Consider the following 17051-nt stretch of genomic DNA (forward strand, 5'->3'; position numbering starts at 1 on the left):
TTTTCTCCTGTTTTCATGTCAACTTTATCATCTCTAACTCCTTTTACAGCACTCTTTCCTCCATTCCTAAGCTTCTTCAACAACCTCCAGAATATTTTGCCACCTTCTTGATATTTATTTTCTATATTCTTTCCAAAGTCCTCCCATGACTTTTGTTTAGCTAGTTTTACTCTGTTTAGCTTTCTTACATTTGTCTCTGTATTCTGTAAGAGACAAAACTGACTTATTTGCTAGGAACTTTTGATATGCCTTCTTTTCCTTCACTGCCTTTTAACTTCCTGTGTCCACCAGGGAGTTCTGATTTTTTTTATCCTTGCACACAACCTCACAACATGCCTCTCTGGCAGAATCAATCAATGTTTTCTTCAGTTTGCCACTGAATCTCCAAGGTTTGATTCCTGTTCTCAAACTCTCATTTTCTTTTCAATAATCTTTCTGTATTTTAGTCTACAGTTCACATCTGAGAGCTGCTCAACTTTTATTCGCTTTAAAATTTTCTTACATGTTAATCTTTTCAATATGAAATTCAATTTTATCCTGCTCAAGACTAAATAGTGATCACTTCCAATTTCAAATCCTCTGTACACCGGTGTCCTGCACCAGGGAGAAAACATCACTATCAACAATAACATAGTCAATGAGACTTTTCTTATTCCTAGCCTCTTCTCTCCATGTAAATTTGTGCACATTTTTATGTTGGAACATGGTGTTAGTAATAACTAGTCCATGTCCTGAGCAGAAATCCAACAGATATTTGCCATTATTATTAGCTTTGCTCTTTTCTCCAAATTTTCCCAAAATATTTTTGTATGTCTCACAATCATTTCCTACTCTGCTATTTAGATCCCCAATAAGGACCAACTTTTCCTTTTTCATTGTGTCAGTTGCTTTTTCTAAAGCCTCAAAAAATTCCTCCACTTCTACCTTAGTAGAACCTTCTGTGGGACCATAGGCACAAATAAGTCTCATTGTCCAGTTCCCCATTCTCATATTTGCCCACATTACTCTACTTGAGACTGACTGCCATTCAAGAAGATTAGCCCCGTATTTTGTGTTGAATACTATGGCTACTCCTCCTTTTCCTTGATTGTCACTGCCTGAATATAACATTTTGTATTTATTGCTCAGAAAGATCTCACCAGTTTTGGTCTTTTTTGTTTCAGTCACCCCTATTATGTCGATCTGGTACTTATCTAATTCCTCAGCTAGCTCCATTTCTTTGCCATTCAGGCTTCTTACGTTGATAATACCGATCTTTAACTCTGGTGATGTTGAGTTGGGGTTTGTTTTCAGATTTGTTCCAGTAGCTGACTTTTCGCTGTTCGCGATGGTTCACTGGCGAAAACAACGGGGGCCTTGTTTAACCAGGCGATGCCCCAGCTGGCATGAAATTTTGTCATGTTGTACCATCATTTTTTATTTTGGTTTAACCAATAAGAATACAATTTGGTCGGCTAAATCCCAAATTGCCAGCCCATTCTCGTTTGTTCAGTATCAAAGTAGATACCCAACAGGGTGCACCACGAGAAGGTGAGGATTGGACATTAGGTCAGAAGCCCTGGTCAGTTCTCTGCATTCCTTTAAAGGCTATGTGGAGGTCTCCTCTCAGTTATACAGCTTTGACCCTTAAGCACCCCTGGGCACTCATTCAACTAATGAGTGCCAATTTTGCTAAGAGCTACCAGAACTCTTGTCCGCATGGTTAGCCTAGTGGCTTTGCGCTTCGCAACCATATTCCTGGGGAAGGAGTGTCCTAGGTTCGATTCCCGTCAATGACGTGAGGAGCTCAAGGATCTTCCTCGGTCATATCCAAGTTAGCCAGTCTTGGGCATGGACAGCAGGTTTTTTTCCCACCAGCAGGCAAACCGGGTCTGATGACACACACGGATTACAGTCAGAAATACTGATCCAGCCATAGGTCTGATTATCAGCCTATGCTGGTTCTGGTGCCCGGAAAAAATTTGGAGGGACTAGATGGTACCGTGAACTCCCGTAAAAAGGGGGAATGCTGTATCATCACACGGAATTTCTTTAATTTTATTTACCAGAACTCTTGAATAAATAAGAATTCAGCAGTAAAAGCTGATGAGATATATTAGCACAGATGCTACGTGTTCAAGTCAACTGGCTGTGCCTCTGATCCTGCTGTATACCTTGAGTCTCTCCTACTTTGTAATCTTCCTTGTGCTGAAAGAATGTATGAGGAAGATTTTGGAAAAGTTGGCAAGACTTAATGGAAGGTCATGTTTGAGTAACTTGCTTCCATTTTATTACAATGTTGAGTTATATAAAGGATTGAATGGATAATTTGGACTTTGCTAAGGCTTTTAACAGGATACAGCATTACTGCATAAGTTGAGGATGTGGAATTGAATTGTTAGTTTGGATAGAGAATATAAAAAAAAGTGCAAGATTTAAGTTGAAAAGTAGTATGCTCCAGGAATCAGTCTTTTGCTCACTGCTATTCATTAATTACATTAATGAACAGAACTTTTCTGATGCTGAACAGAGTAATCAATAACATGGCTGTTATGTTGTATTTCCAGAATAGGCTGGAATTGTGGGCATGTGAAAATGGCTATCAGTTCAATGTTAGTAAATAATGGGGATTAAGCTAATGCCTCATGGAGGCTGAGAAACAGCAATGGGGAAAGCCCATGGATATCACGATTCTCTTACAAAAAGTTGCAATTAAGGTTTTAGTTATTCATGTAAGCAGATTATATCACAATAATGATGCACTTTGTTTTGGAGGAATAAAGTAGTTTGTTTAGTTATTTTATCTGGCAACTGAAATCTTCTGGCAGAGCAGATTATGAAGTTTGCAACTTTCTCACAGTACCAATGCCATCAATTTACAGTGTAATAAAGAGTTACACTTAGAAATCTTCCCTCCACCTTCTATTTTCTTAATGCGGAAGAAACCAGAATAGGATATGCTAGACTTAAAATCCAAAGTTTTTTTTTTGTTCAATTCACTAATGCTGAATGATTTATATGCAGTGCCAGATATGAGGATATAAGATTAATGAAAAACAATGTGAAGATTATCAAATAGCAAAGAACACTATTATTCATGGAACATTATGTGGACAGTTTTCTTTAACAGAAAGAAATCTATACAATACTGATAATCCTCGTGGAAAGGCTTAGACATTGGTTATACATTTTTACTAAATAGCTTAAGGAAACTACAACGTATACTAGGATATACATTAAAATAAATTTTAATACACTTTTACATGCCAAGAAGTGACCTTAAGGAGCCTGGAGTTTTCTAATTTGTGAGTTGGTGGGATTGTACTCAATAGGGAGGCAAGTGGCCCGATCTAACAATAGAGCATTCAACTTACCTGTGTAATCCTTTTGGTTAAGCAATACTGTGGCATTCCCTTTATCCGCTTTGGTGATTATTTCCTTGTTTTTCTTTAATTTTAGTAGAGATTTAATTTCCTTACTGGGCATGTTAGTTTTTCAGCGGTTTTGCTTTGGACAGAACACAAGCCGCATCCAGTCTAATATCATTGGTGATGTAGTTTGGAAGGTGTCATATCCCACGATCAATTCATATCATAATATCTTCAGCAGGTATTCTTCTGGGCGCAATGGAAGTTGTGGCCACGTGAGAGTGTCGAGTGCTTCAGGTTTTACACTAACTGAACTTTTTTAAATTTTCAAATTTTTTGATGCGCCGATCTCGTATTTTTTAAATTCTTTGTCTGCAGCAATGCACGAGATGTTGTATAAAATAGACCAAATTTCGTGGTTTAAGGTGCTTGAAAGGTCACCTTCGAGTGCCTGGATAGATAAGTTGCATCATTCAGGAAATGGCGAGTCATAGCGATTTGTTCCCTAAGCAAAGCTTGGCTGGCACGATTATAAATACGAAGAGCCTTTTGCAAAGAGAAATGGTGCTTAAATTTGAAACAGTTTGGGATTACCTAGTTATTCCAGCAGCGTTTTAGGAAGGAGAGACAATTCAGTTGTCTTGATAGCTTTAACTTCATTGTACTGTAATGGCAGGCCTTACGTCAGATGGCATCTCCATGGATTATCGTAATTCTCGTGGAAAGGCTCAGACGTTGGTTATGCATTTTTACTAAATAGCTTAAGGAAATTACAACATATACTAGGATGTACATTAAAAATAAATTTTAATACACTTCCAATATTTCGGCAGTGTTACGTTGCTATTTTTACAGAAACTTAAAAACAAGACACGTGTATGAAAGCACAATAAACAGTAAATGAAGACTAAGCAGGAAGCTATTCTTTCTCCTAAGAGTCCTGATGGTGCCCCCTAGCAGGCAATGTTGGTATTCTTGGGCGATTGGGCTGAAGGTCTTCTGATGTAGGTTTCCCAAATTTGTTTGCATTGTTTCTTAGGGCTGAGGCCGATTCCATGAAAAGCCTTTTGTATTTGAATTTACTACGGTGTATTACCGTCGCTTTCTTCCACCCATATTCTATGGTGGATATCCAGCGCATGGTCTGCAAGACCAGTGGCTGTATTGGCAAAACCGGATGTAGTCCTTGTGTTCTGAAATTCTGATATTAGCTGTCCTGCCTGTTTGGCCACAGTAGAACAGCTTTGGCTTTTAGAAGAAAGAATAGCTTCCTGCTTCGTCCTCATTTACTGTTTGTTGTGCTTGTGTGCACGTCTTGTTTTTAAGTTCCTGTAAAAATGGCAATATTGAAAGTGTATTAAAATTTATTTCAATGTATATCCTAGTATACGTTGTAATTTCCTTATGCTATTTAGTAAAAATAATGATAATCATTTCAATAAATTTTTTATTATTGTAAATATTTTAACCAGAAACTAGTCAAAGCATGAGCATAAGGTGAAGATAGAACAAAGAATCCAAATTCCAACTACAGAGCTTTTTTTTCTGCAGATGAAATAGCCTGAGTGCATGACAAAGCTTTGATTGATGCTTCTTACACTAATATTATCTAAATTAAGGGGATATTAAATCCCACATTGTTTTAAAACCGAATAAGAAACTCGAAGATCGGAATCAGAGTTTATTTAAGTAACTAATATTATCAATCTTGAACTCTGCTGATTTTGAGATGGGACATGTCTGCAATTTGTTCCAGTAGCTGACTTTGCATGTTTGCCCTGGTTTTCTGACAAGAACAATGGTCTTGTTTAACAATGTGAGCATGCAATTCTGTCACATTGTACTATCATTCTGCATTTTTTTAAGATAATAAGAATACGTCTACTAAATCCCAAATTTGCCAGCTCATCCTCACTCATTCAGTATCCATATAGATACGTAAGTCTACCACAAGGTCAGAAGTCCTGGTCAGTTCTCTGCATGGAAGTCTCCTGCCAGTTATACTGCTTTGACCCTTAAGCAGTCCCCCTCCCCATAAACATTTGTAATGAATATTCCAAGATTAGAGGGAAAATTATATTTTTAAATTAATAAAGAAATATAACAAATATTTACCTTTACAGAAGGTAAGTTTCCATGTAAATGCATTTTCTTTATAGCAGCTGCAACCTGCAAAAATCAGTTTGATATTATTAAGATAAAAAAATAAAATAAGTAAAAAATAACTTATAGAATTACCACTGTTATCAGTTCTCCAAGGTGAAAATTTCTTCAGCATATTATAAGAAAAAGTATTTCATCCCATAACAGTGTACACTGATAGATAATAACCAATGAAATTTCTATACAAATTACCAAATCTAACATTTTATACTTTCATCACTTACTACAGCATACTCAAAATGTTATAACCACTATGATTAAAGAAACAACCTTTGGCTTACCTGCAATGTGATAGCCTTTTGCAAACTAGTCTTTCAGATTTCTATACCCTTCACTTTTCTAGTGTGTGAACAATATTCAAGGTACAGTAGTATCTCGCTAATCCAAACCACTGTTTGAAAGGGGGAAAAAAAAGTTTTATTTATTACGTATTATTTCTATTTAATAATTATTATTTATTTTATTATTACAGTACAGTATTTTTTTCATACTGTCGATTGTATTGTTACACTGTAGGCCTATTTTGATTTGTGTGTTCGTTCACATTTGCTTTTTTATACTGTACAGTACGTACTGTATTGTCGGCATGAATCACCGCTGTCGAGCGTCATGAAAAAACTGTGGCCTTCTAGAATTTACGAAGATAACTACGGTGATACACAAAAAGCGGAAATTCAAAACGTGCATAATTTGGTTAGAATTTCAAATGTTGAAATTTCACAGATGTTAGGGAATGGATTACAGGTAGAACCGAAAGTGAATTTGAAATCAAATCAGATGCTCTAATTATAAATATGATGATACAGAATTAATTAGCAGACACTGATGACAATAAAGAATTTGAAGAAAAAAAAAAAAAACATGAAGCAGTTGATAGTTTTAACATGCATATAGAATAGGCTAAGCAGAATGATACGCCAATCCATAATATTTTTATATTGCTAATGAGCTCTGAGAAGAAGCATTCGAAAAAAGTTTAGCTTCCAAGAAGCAAAAGAAAATCAGCGACTTATTTTAGAAGGAAATAAAAACTTTTTTTGTGTTGTGTACAAGAAAATCATATTTTTTAAGCAAATAAGTTATGTAAAAATGCAATTTTATTAAATCAGAATCCTCAACAATACAAAAAGGTACATACAAACTAAATTTTTTACTAAAATAAACTTGTATTATTTTCGAAGTTTTATATGACAGTACAGTAGCTTTTTTCTATCAGTTACTTCATTTATTTACAAAGTTAAATTGATGTACCATTAGAATCTGATTATTTTTGTCTTAAACGCTAGTTATTACTGCCTCTTGGGGGAAATTCGCTAATCTGAACTTTTCACTAATCCGAACGAGCACGGTTTTTCTTAGTTTGGATTAGCAAGATACCACTATAATTATCGAATTCCTGGTATGTCCTCAAGGGAGAGAAAGTATACAGGATATAATCACAGTATCAGGTTAAAATTTGACATTTTAATCTCTTACTAACAATCTGTCAGTGCTCATTTGTCTTCTAAGACACTACATCAATTCACCTAGATATTTTATCTTCATTGGAGTCTTCTTCCTACCCATCCTACTATCAAATTTTTTGCTAGCCATTAATTTCCTTTTCTTTCCCATTTGTTTAAGAAATTTCTTCCTAATATCTTCATTTGTAATATAATTGTCAGTGACACCATCAATTCACTCCCCTAATTTTTCTCGCAGATTAGCTCTCTAGTCTTTGTTCATGTTTTATGTCCACGCAGTTAGCCTAGTGGCTATGTGCTTTGCAACCATATGCCTGGGGAAGGATGTCCTAGGTTTGATTCCCATCGACGACACGAGGATCTTAAGGATCTTCCTCAGCCATAGGCAAGTTGCCGGTCTTGGACAGCAGGGTTTTTCCCACCAGTTTATCTAGGGTTTTTCATCCGGCAAGCCGGTCCAGTGAACACACACCGATTATAGTCAGGAATACTGACCCAACCATAGGTCTGATTCATCAGCTATGCCAGTTCTGGAGGCCAGATAAAATTTTGAGGGACTGAGATGGGGCCATATCTCCCCATAAAAGAGCCTCACTGCCATGTATCATCATACGATTATTATGATCATCATATTTTATTTCTACTTCAGATCCATAAATTAAAGTTGGTTCATATAGCCACTTTAGTGGCTTCAATGATTTATTTTATTCCATATAAATTTATTTAGATGACTCCCCACTAAGTCATCATCAAATTCCTGCCATGCACCCTCAAGGGATGTACAGGATGATAGTACTAAATGAAAAATTCACATGATTACTAACTTCCTATCTACAATTTTCCTCCAGATCAGTCTGTTTCTTGTCAAGACTTCAACATTACCAGGTCTTATATTTCTGTCTTCTAAGGCATTTTACTGTATCAATCCACCTATATCTTGGTCATCCTCTGGGTCGTTTTCCTGTCAACCTGGCAGAGAAAACTTGTTTTGCCAATCTTTCCTCACCCATTCTGTTTAAATGACCATACTACCTGAGATTACCTCTGCTAATGCATTCCTGGATGCTGACAATGTCAAGTTCATTCCTAATATCCTCATTTTTAATATGATATTGCCATTGATGCCATCTGTTCACGCCTATAATCTTTCTCAGGACTCTCATATCTGAAGTCTCTAGTCTTTGGTCAAGTGTTTTACTTCTGACCCAGTTCTCAGATCCATAAGTTAAAACTGGTTTGAACATTGTCTTGTATACAGCTAATTTAGTGTTCTGACTAATTTCTCTCTTATTCCATATGAATTTATTCAATCGACTTCCTACTCTACCAGCTTTATTGATTCTGTTGTCTATTTCCATATTTAATTTACCACCTTCACTAAAAATCTTGCATAAGTAGCTGAAATGTTTTACTTGTTCCACAGGTTCTCCATTCACAATGCAGTTGACATTTTCAACGATTCTGCCTATTTTCATTGCTGACTTTCATACCATATCTATTACAACAGTTATTCAATTTGGTCAAGGAATCTTGCAGACTAGTAGCGGATTTATTGATAAGTATAACATTGTCCGCATAAAGCAAAAGAGCTGACATTAACATCTCCAATTTTGATATCATGTTTAATACCACTTGCCTTCATAATGTGATCCAAATAGATGAATTACAGAGGGGGATAATGTACATCCTTGTATCACACCAGATTTAACATTAAACCATCTTCCTGTACTACCTTCAATTCTAACTGCTGACTTACAACTCAAATAAAGACTAAATATTGCTTGATATAATGCCCCATTGACACCATATAACTATAGCATATTGAATAGCTTCTCTCTTGGCTTCTTCTCTCTTTTCCAGATCTACAAAACTCACAGAGATCTTTGTTATATTCCCATGATTTCTCCACTATTTGTCGTAAAGTGAAGATCTGATCCTGGCAGCCTCTATTTGGCCAGAATCCAGCTTGTTCTTCTACAATTCTTCAACTGTTTCTCAAGTATACTTGCATTACCAGGAACACTCAGTAGGGAAATACCTCTTTTCACATTCAGTTTTATTTCCCTTTTTATATATGGGTACTATGAGAGCTCCACTTCAATCATCTGGAATTCGTCCCTCTGTCCAGGCTTTCTGAACTATGCAGTGCAGCCACTGTAAGACTTTTATACCATTATACTTAGCATTTCTGGTCGAATATCATCTATTCCTGCTGCCTTTCCACATTTTAGGCCTTTGATGGCTTTTTCTACTTCAAGTATGGATATGTATCCCTGACTACATGCCTGGTCAGTGTTTTTTTTTTTTTTTTTTAAATCACTGTGCTGTCATCACTGCTTGTTTCATTTAGCAAATTTTCAAAGTAATTACTCCATACTTCAAGGATTTCTTTTCCTCCGGTTTTCAGTCACCTTTATTATCTTTAACTCCTTTTACAGTACCCTTTCCTCCATTTCTAAGCTTCTTCAACAACCTCCAAAATATTTTGCGACCTTCTTGATATTTATTTGCTATGTTCTTGTCAAAGTCCTCCCATGACTTTTGTTTAGGTAGTTTTACAGTGTTCAGTATTAGTCCCACTAAGTCATTTTTGTTAATTCTGTTGTCTATTTCTAAGTTTCCTTCTGTACTAAAAATACATTCATTGTGCACTGTAGTGTGTAAGGTTCAGTGAATGTATTATCTCCACTCTGCCTAGATAAGATTTTACTTGTTCTGTTCCCATTCAGGATACGCTTATGTTTTTTATGTTCCGCCCAGTTTTCAGTCTTTTTATCGATTTTCACGATAATTTTGTTATAGCAGTAGTGAAGGAATCCTGCAGTTGCGTGTACTGAATTTACATAGGAGTATATCACATCTATATGATCCATACAGATGAATAACAGTGGAAGTAATGTGCACCACTCTTGTCTCACTTGATTTTATACCAAACTTCCCTGTCCCTCCTTGGGTTGTATCATTCAAGACATCCTGCTTACATCACATAAATATTGTATTTCAAACAGCTTTTCTCTTGCAACTTGTCACTTTTTTTTCAAATCTTTTTTTTTCACTTTTTTTTATATATTGCCATTATTCCTCAATCATCTGTTTTAAAGTGAAATCTGATCCTGACCTAAACCCAGCTTCTGAGTCCCTCAATTTTTCTTAACTATCTTTTCAAGAACACTGGTGTAAATCTTACTTGAAACACTAAGCAGGAAGAGTCCTTTAATGCTCACATTTTATTTCCCTTTTCAGAGATGGATACTATAAAAGGTTTAGTGTAGTCATTCAGAATTCAACCTCAATTATGCAGTGCAGCTTTTAAACCTGTAGCGTCTCTGGTCAGATATCATCTACTCTGTTGTCCACAAGTTTCTAGAATTTCCTTTATATTAGTAACACTATTTTTACTCATCAAAATAATAAGGAAATTTGGATGTAGTTTTGCAGAAATCAATGTTGCATGCTATTTAGCATAGCCCTGATAAAATTTACTTTTCATTATAAAACTGATTCTGTTAGTTTCAGATTTCAAGTTTTTTTACAATGCTATCTTCAATACCATCAAAAGAACAGTAAGGTCTGTTTAAAGCAAAACTTAAAAAAAAAAAAAAAGAAAACGTTTAGTACTGTGTATTACACCCTGACTGACTTTTATACATTTTTTTTCTTATAAAGGAAGTGTCATTTTCAATGTAGCTGGCAAATGTATAATTGTGTAAATAATACCAGAAAACCTTTAAAACTAACTCTTATTGTTTACTACATATCACATTAATAACAAATGTCAATTTAAGCATTATTACCTTTAAAAAAGCACTATACCTCTTCTCTTGAAATTCATGTAATTGTACCTAGAAAGAAAAGGACTGTAAGACACAAAAAAAAAAAAAAAAAAAAAACATGTATATATATATAATTATCACTGTTATCAGTTCTCCAAGGTGAAAACTTCATGACTATTCCATAAGAAAAAAGAATTTCATCCTTTAACAGTGAAATATAGACCACTATCCATGATATATCTGGTTAAACTGAATTGTTAACTTTTTAATATCAATCCCACACACAAGAGGTTGTAAACTTTAGTACTTCATGTGTTGTCAAGAGTCAGGAAAAGAAATCTGTTGAATTAAGGGTTTTTTATACAAATAAAGTAATTTATTCAAATTAAGGGGATATTAAATCCCACATTTAATATCCCCTTAATTTGAATAATGTTTATATCGCCAAAATGAAGCCGATCGGCTCTTTATATTTAAGAAAGGTAATTTTTTTACAATGCTATCTTCAATACCATCAAAAGAACAGTAAGGTCTGTTTAAAGCATTATTTACTGATTTAAGCCTGGAATGTTTGCACACTGAAAGATTTGTCAAACGAGTAAATAATTTATGCATGACGAGTATACTAAAGAACAGAGCACTGAAGTTTTCTGAAAACTACAGAAGTCTGAAAAAATCCACCTATAAATGATCAACCAAAGAAAATTAAATATCCAAGATTTTAAAAAAAAAATAAACCATTAGAAAGCTAAAATACAGAAGTCATTTCCTGATATCCTGAAGGGGTGTACAGGATACTAGAACCATTTCTAATTATGGCTAAAGCAATACAGCCAGTGTGTAAATTTAATGTTTTCCTGTGGCTGGTTTAATTACAGGAAGAAAAAACCCTGCATCAAGTTGACTTTCCATGTTCTTGCTTATTTCATCATTAATTTCCAGATATGCACCCTTCAAGGTGCATATCTGGAAATTAATGATGAACACCAGGGCACTCCTTGCAAAGGTGGAGCACCTTTGCAAGGAGTGGCCTGGTGTTGTACCACCTTACCCCAGTCCTGAAGATACTTTCAGGCGCAAACTTTGTTTGCTCACACTTGGATAAAGGATTAAACTAAATTTATTATACTCTTAACCAAGTGAAAAATAAACTTTCAACATCTTTCTCTAAATCCAGAGTAATTTATTAAAAAAAGGGTGACGCCCCATTTGGCAACTCATATAGGTAGAGATGACCTGCTAATGCTTCTGCCTGCTATCTCCACTTGAGCCTGGCTCCAACTGAAGAGACCTCAATAAAGGTCGAAACTAGTCTGGGTAGTGGCCCTTCCCTTAATGCATACCATTAGACATATCCACAAGATGTGTTTTGCATTATGGGAGATACTGAGATAGGAGTGTTGTGAGCTTGCTCCACCTTTGCAAGGAGTGCCCACCTTACCCCAGTCCTGAAGATACTTTCAGGCGCAAACTTTGTTTGCTCACACTTGGATAAAGGATTAAACTAAATTTATTATACTCTAACCAAGTGAAAAATAAACTTTCAACAGTGTATTCTGTTTGCTTTTTATTTTGGCCTAGGAATATTTGCTCACTGTATGTTTGCAGATTTTGTATATCAGAATTTGAATGTATTTCGCCGCTTGTTTAAACGAATCTATAGAGCAATAACTCGAAGATTCCACCATAGACAACCAGTCCTCCCAACAGATCTCCTCTTGAGGAGCTGCCACCACCTCCAGAATGCCAACTACAAAGATCAGCACCCGAAGATTAGAGCATCCTCCTGCAGAAGATGGCGATCGTGATAGCGAAGACAACTCAAATTGAAAATTTTATATCTTAACTTTCCCTATTTTAATTGTATTGGCATTCTTAGTATCATGTATTTCAATCTTTTTGTATGAAATTTTAGTGTAATGTATTTTAATTGTATATGCTATGTTTTGGAATATATTTAATCTTTTGTATGTGTAATATTTTTAATAAAATCTTTCATGATCTCTTTGGTAAAAAAAATTGACTTAAATCAATCGCCCTTAATTAAAATTATCCTTGCATTCCTATCAATGCATGATATTTCCCATGTAATATAGTGCTCTCTATTTCAAACAATGAAAAAATAATGGCGCCAGTTGAGGTAATTACCTTTTAACCGCATCGATAATTTAAACTGCTGTTAATTTAACAGTTCAGTTTACAATGAACTGTTGACAAGTTTACTGAGCTTGTAAGCTGTTTCAAACCTACCCGTTGAGCAACAGCTGGACTCGTTTAAGAAACTAATGTTTGGGTGACTGATGTACTGAACAGCGTTCTCCAACGAACGCTGTCCAAACTGCAGGTCCTGGTAGGAGTTTCGTTGGAAGCCCGACATTATCTTGAAAATTTTCTTCCTCCACTCAGAGAATCTTGGGACACTGCCTTACTGAGTAAAGGGTAAACAGTAGGTGAGTTGAGATCTCTTTTGGTTGCATTTGGAAACTGTTTGCATTTTCTCATGCAAAAGCATGAGAAAATGCAACTGTTTTGGTGGCATTGAATATGACAAGGTTGTGCTCACCCCACTGGAGGATAATATGTAGATCAATGTTTAAGGCGCTAGTTGCGATCTTGTAGCCTGGAATGCCAGAGTACTGCATGGTCTGTCAAATGAGTAGGATGAGTGGAGAGTACTATCATCTGCAAACATGTGGATAGAATTAGTGGTTATTGCAAACAGCACAAGGAGAAAAAAGTGATAGGACAGAGCCTTAAAGCACTGGTGGTGAAGCTCGTAAAGAGAGAGGAAGCTATCTACCATGACTTGCAGAACCAGTGAAAGTTGGCTACCCATTTACTGAGAGTGGCAGGAAGACCAAAGGATGAGAATTTGTTTAGGTCTTGATACCAGTCTTTGGAAATGCCAAGGGTAACAGCACAAGTTTACAAGTTTCTCCACACTTTCTGTGGTATGTGTCCAGCGGCAGGTAATATAAGTCACAAGGTCAGTTGTGGATCTTGAAAGAATCCGTACTCATGGTTACTGATTAATTGGTGGGCTTTTTAGTAGGAGTTGGCTCTCAACATTGCCCTTTTTAGAATAAGATGGAAAATGAATTTGATTCCATGCATTGCGATAAGTCCAGATATGTATAATAAATTATAGACTAGTTTACTGATTAATACATACCCATGGTATGTATAATGTTTCATGAGTAGGATTCAAACGTTTTGGAGCTTAGAAAATTACATGCAATTCCAAAACAATTAGTACTCAGAAATAAAATTTAAATAAGATATACTTACACAATTTACTTAAGCCAGTGACCAAGTATCTATTTAAAAAAAAAAAAAAAAAAATTAGTAACAAGAAAAATGCCTATCAAATACTTGTATATAAAATGAAGAATCCTTAATCAGATGAAATGTATCAATCATAATAATCTGTAGTCTAACATGTGCAATAATCACATCACTTCAAGGATTTGTTAAAATGTAAGAAAATTCATTTCTACAAGCACATATGGACACACATGTTAACCTCCCAACCAGCTAGCATATCCATGTGTACAGGATATGATAGTACTACATGAAAAATTTACATCATTACTAACTTCCTATCTACAATTTTCCTCCAAATCAGTCTGTTACTTGTCAAGACTCCCACATTATCAGATCTTATATTTGTCGTCTAAGGCACTTTGTACCGTATCAATCCACCTATATCTTGGTCTTCCTCTGGGTCGTTTTCCTGTCAACCTGGCAGAGAACACTTGTTTTGCCAATCTTCCCTCACCCATTCTGTTTAAATGACCATACCACCTGAGATTACCTCTGCTAATGCATTCCTGGATGCTGACAATGTCAAGTTCTTTCCTAATATCCTCATTTTTAATATATTGCCATTGATGCCATCTGTTCATGCCTATAATCTTTCTCAGGACTCTCATATCTGCAGTCTCTAGTCTTTGGTCAAGTGTTTTACTTCTGACCCAGCTCTCAGATCAAGTTAAAACTGGTTTGAACACTGTCTTGTATACAGCTAATTTAGTGTTCTAATTTCTCTCTTACTCCATATGAATTTATTCAATTGACTTCCCACCATACCAGCTTTGCTGATTCTATTGTCTATTTCTATATTTAATTTACCATCTTCAGTAAAAATCATGCCTAAGTAGCTGAAATGTTTTACTTGTTCCACAGGTTCTCCATTCACACAGTTGACATTTTCAATGATTTTGCCTATTTTCATTGTCTTTGTCTTTTTATTGCTGACCTTCATACCATATCTATTACAACAGCTATTCAATTTAGTTAGAGAATCTTGCAGACTTGTAGCGGATTTATTTAGAAGTATAACATCATCCGCATAAAGCAAAGAGTTGACATTAACATCTCCAATTTTGATATCATGTTTAATATACCACTTTCCTTCATAATGTGATCCATATAAATAATGAACAACAGAGGGGGATAATGTACATCTTTGTCTCACACCAGATTTAACATTAAACCATCTTCCTGTACTTCCTTCAATTCTAACTGCTGACTTACAATTCACGAGGTCCAAACAAATTTGGCATTGTTTGGACCTCGCAATATTTTCATAGTCAAGTTGATATGAAGAAGTGCCCAATCGCAGACAATCATCCAAATGATCATTTGTAATTTGATCGATTTTTTATGATGGTCATATTTGAAAAAGCGGATTCTGACAAGTATGTCGATCGGAAACAACAGAATTTTTCACGCAATATCAATTAATATTGGGAATTTTTCATGCGCATACTTCCAAATGACTTCATTGTTTATTGATTTTAAATGTAAACTATTCTGAATGTTTATTATCTCAAGTTCTACTTAAGCTTGGTTTATATCAAACAGCCCACTAATTTTATTTGAAATTTCTGTGATGATTTCTGTGAAATGGATTATTGATAAAAGATAATCATTTGTTTTATTAAAATCTTTAAATTTATTTCTTCTTATAAAGAAATTTCTTCAAGTAATTGTATTTCACGAATAAATTCTTTTAAATCATAGCGAAGCATTTCTAGATTTTGTTCAAAAAATTTTAATATGGGAGATATCTAAATTCGCAGTAATTTATATTTTTCTTTAATAAAAGTAAGTATTGTCAGAAAGTTTTTATTGAACTTAACATGTCAATTAAATTTCTATCTCTAAATTGTCTACTTTGTAACTAAATTTAAATTGCTTATTTTGTACAGAAATCTACCAAAAATGATAAGTGTAACAACCATCTTTTATCATTCAATTGTGGATAAATATCTCCTTTTTCATCAAGAAAAATTTGTCGTTAATTAATGCAAGAAATCTTTCTAAAAATTGACTTCTGCTGAGCCAGTGAACATTATTGTACAACAAAAGTTCCCTATCATCATCTACCTGTAACTTAAATAACCGCATTGCAGGGCTTTTCGTCAGAATTTACAATTTTAAATGTAATATCCAAAACATCTTTGTGTTTAATCTTTTACTATGCAGTACTTGTTGGTGAATAACACAGTGGTACGTTAAAAAAACTGGATATTTGTCAGTTTTTACATAATGAAATGAAGCCTGATTTATTACCCACCATTGCAGGAGCACCATCAGTACTAAGAGACAAGTTTAAAAAGCGTAAGTTTGTCTTGTTTCACAAATTCATCAAAAGTTGAAAAAATGTCTTCTCCTCTAGTCCTTCCCAATAATGGTATAATTTTCAAAAGTTCTTTACTTGAATAATCTTGAAATATCATGCGAATAAATACCATTAACTGAGCAATATCAGGGAAGTCGTTTGATTTATCAAATTGGTATCTTTAACATCACACACATATATACAGCGCCGCTGCCTAGTATTTTTCTTGTGATTAATGTTCGGAGTCTTTATAAAAAAATTTTGAATAAAGTGTGAATAAAACGAACACGAAATGAAAAACAAATGAAAACCGCTTTACAGTATAATGTTACCTACAGATTAGTTCTGCTTATACAAATTTTTTTTTATATGGAATTCAATTAATAAGTTGATTTATGATATATCAAAAAATGAACTATATTTTCATAAATTTTAATCAAAAATTACATATAATTTTTAATATAAGTAATATAATTGGGTCCAGGATACAATTTCAGAATTTATTTGTTCGTTTCTGGGAAGATCTGAAGGGGGCCTGAACGGAAGACGTACATTCATAATGATATGTACCATTCTGTACCATTCGTTGTTCGTTTAAACTCTTATCTCATATTTTTTGATATCTTTTAGGCACCTTTTTTTCTGCAACTCCTGTGTATATTGCACATGCCACCAGTCA

At 34.8% G+C, this 17051-nt stretch overlaps 1 long non-coding RNA gene across 1 annotated transcript in view; it reads right to left on the minus strand.

Annotated features, from left to right (window-relative positions):
* LOC150103485 (uncharacterized) overlaps nucleotides 1-17051 on the minus strand; it is a 28170-nt gene that overhangs the window by 3357 nt on the left and 7762 nt on the right. The window contains exons 2-5 of the long non-coding RNA XR_016548806.1: nucleotides 14035-14063; nucleotides 10768-10815; nucleotides 5792-5901; nucleotides 5463-5516 (exon numbers count right to left, since the gene is read on the minus strand). This is a non-coding gene — a long non-coding RNA (uncharacterized LOC150103485). The remainder of the gene's footprint in view (nucleotides 1-5462; nucleotides 5517-5791; nucleotides 5902-10767; nucleotides 10816-14034; nucleotides 14064-17051) is intronic.

The sequence above is a fragment of the Typopeltis vanoorti genome, chromosome 9 (assembly GCF_054136105.1).
Source record: "Typopeltis vanoorti isolate ZY-2024b chromosome 9, IOZ_Tvanoo_1.0, whole genome shotgun sequence".
NCBI lineage: Eukaryota > Metazoa > Arthropoda > Arachnida > Uropygi > Thelyphonidae > Typopeltis > Typopeltis vanoorti.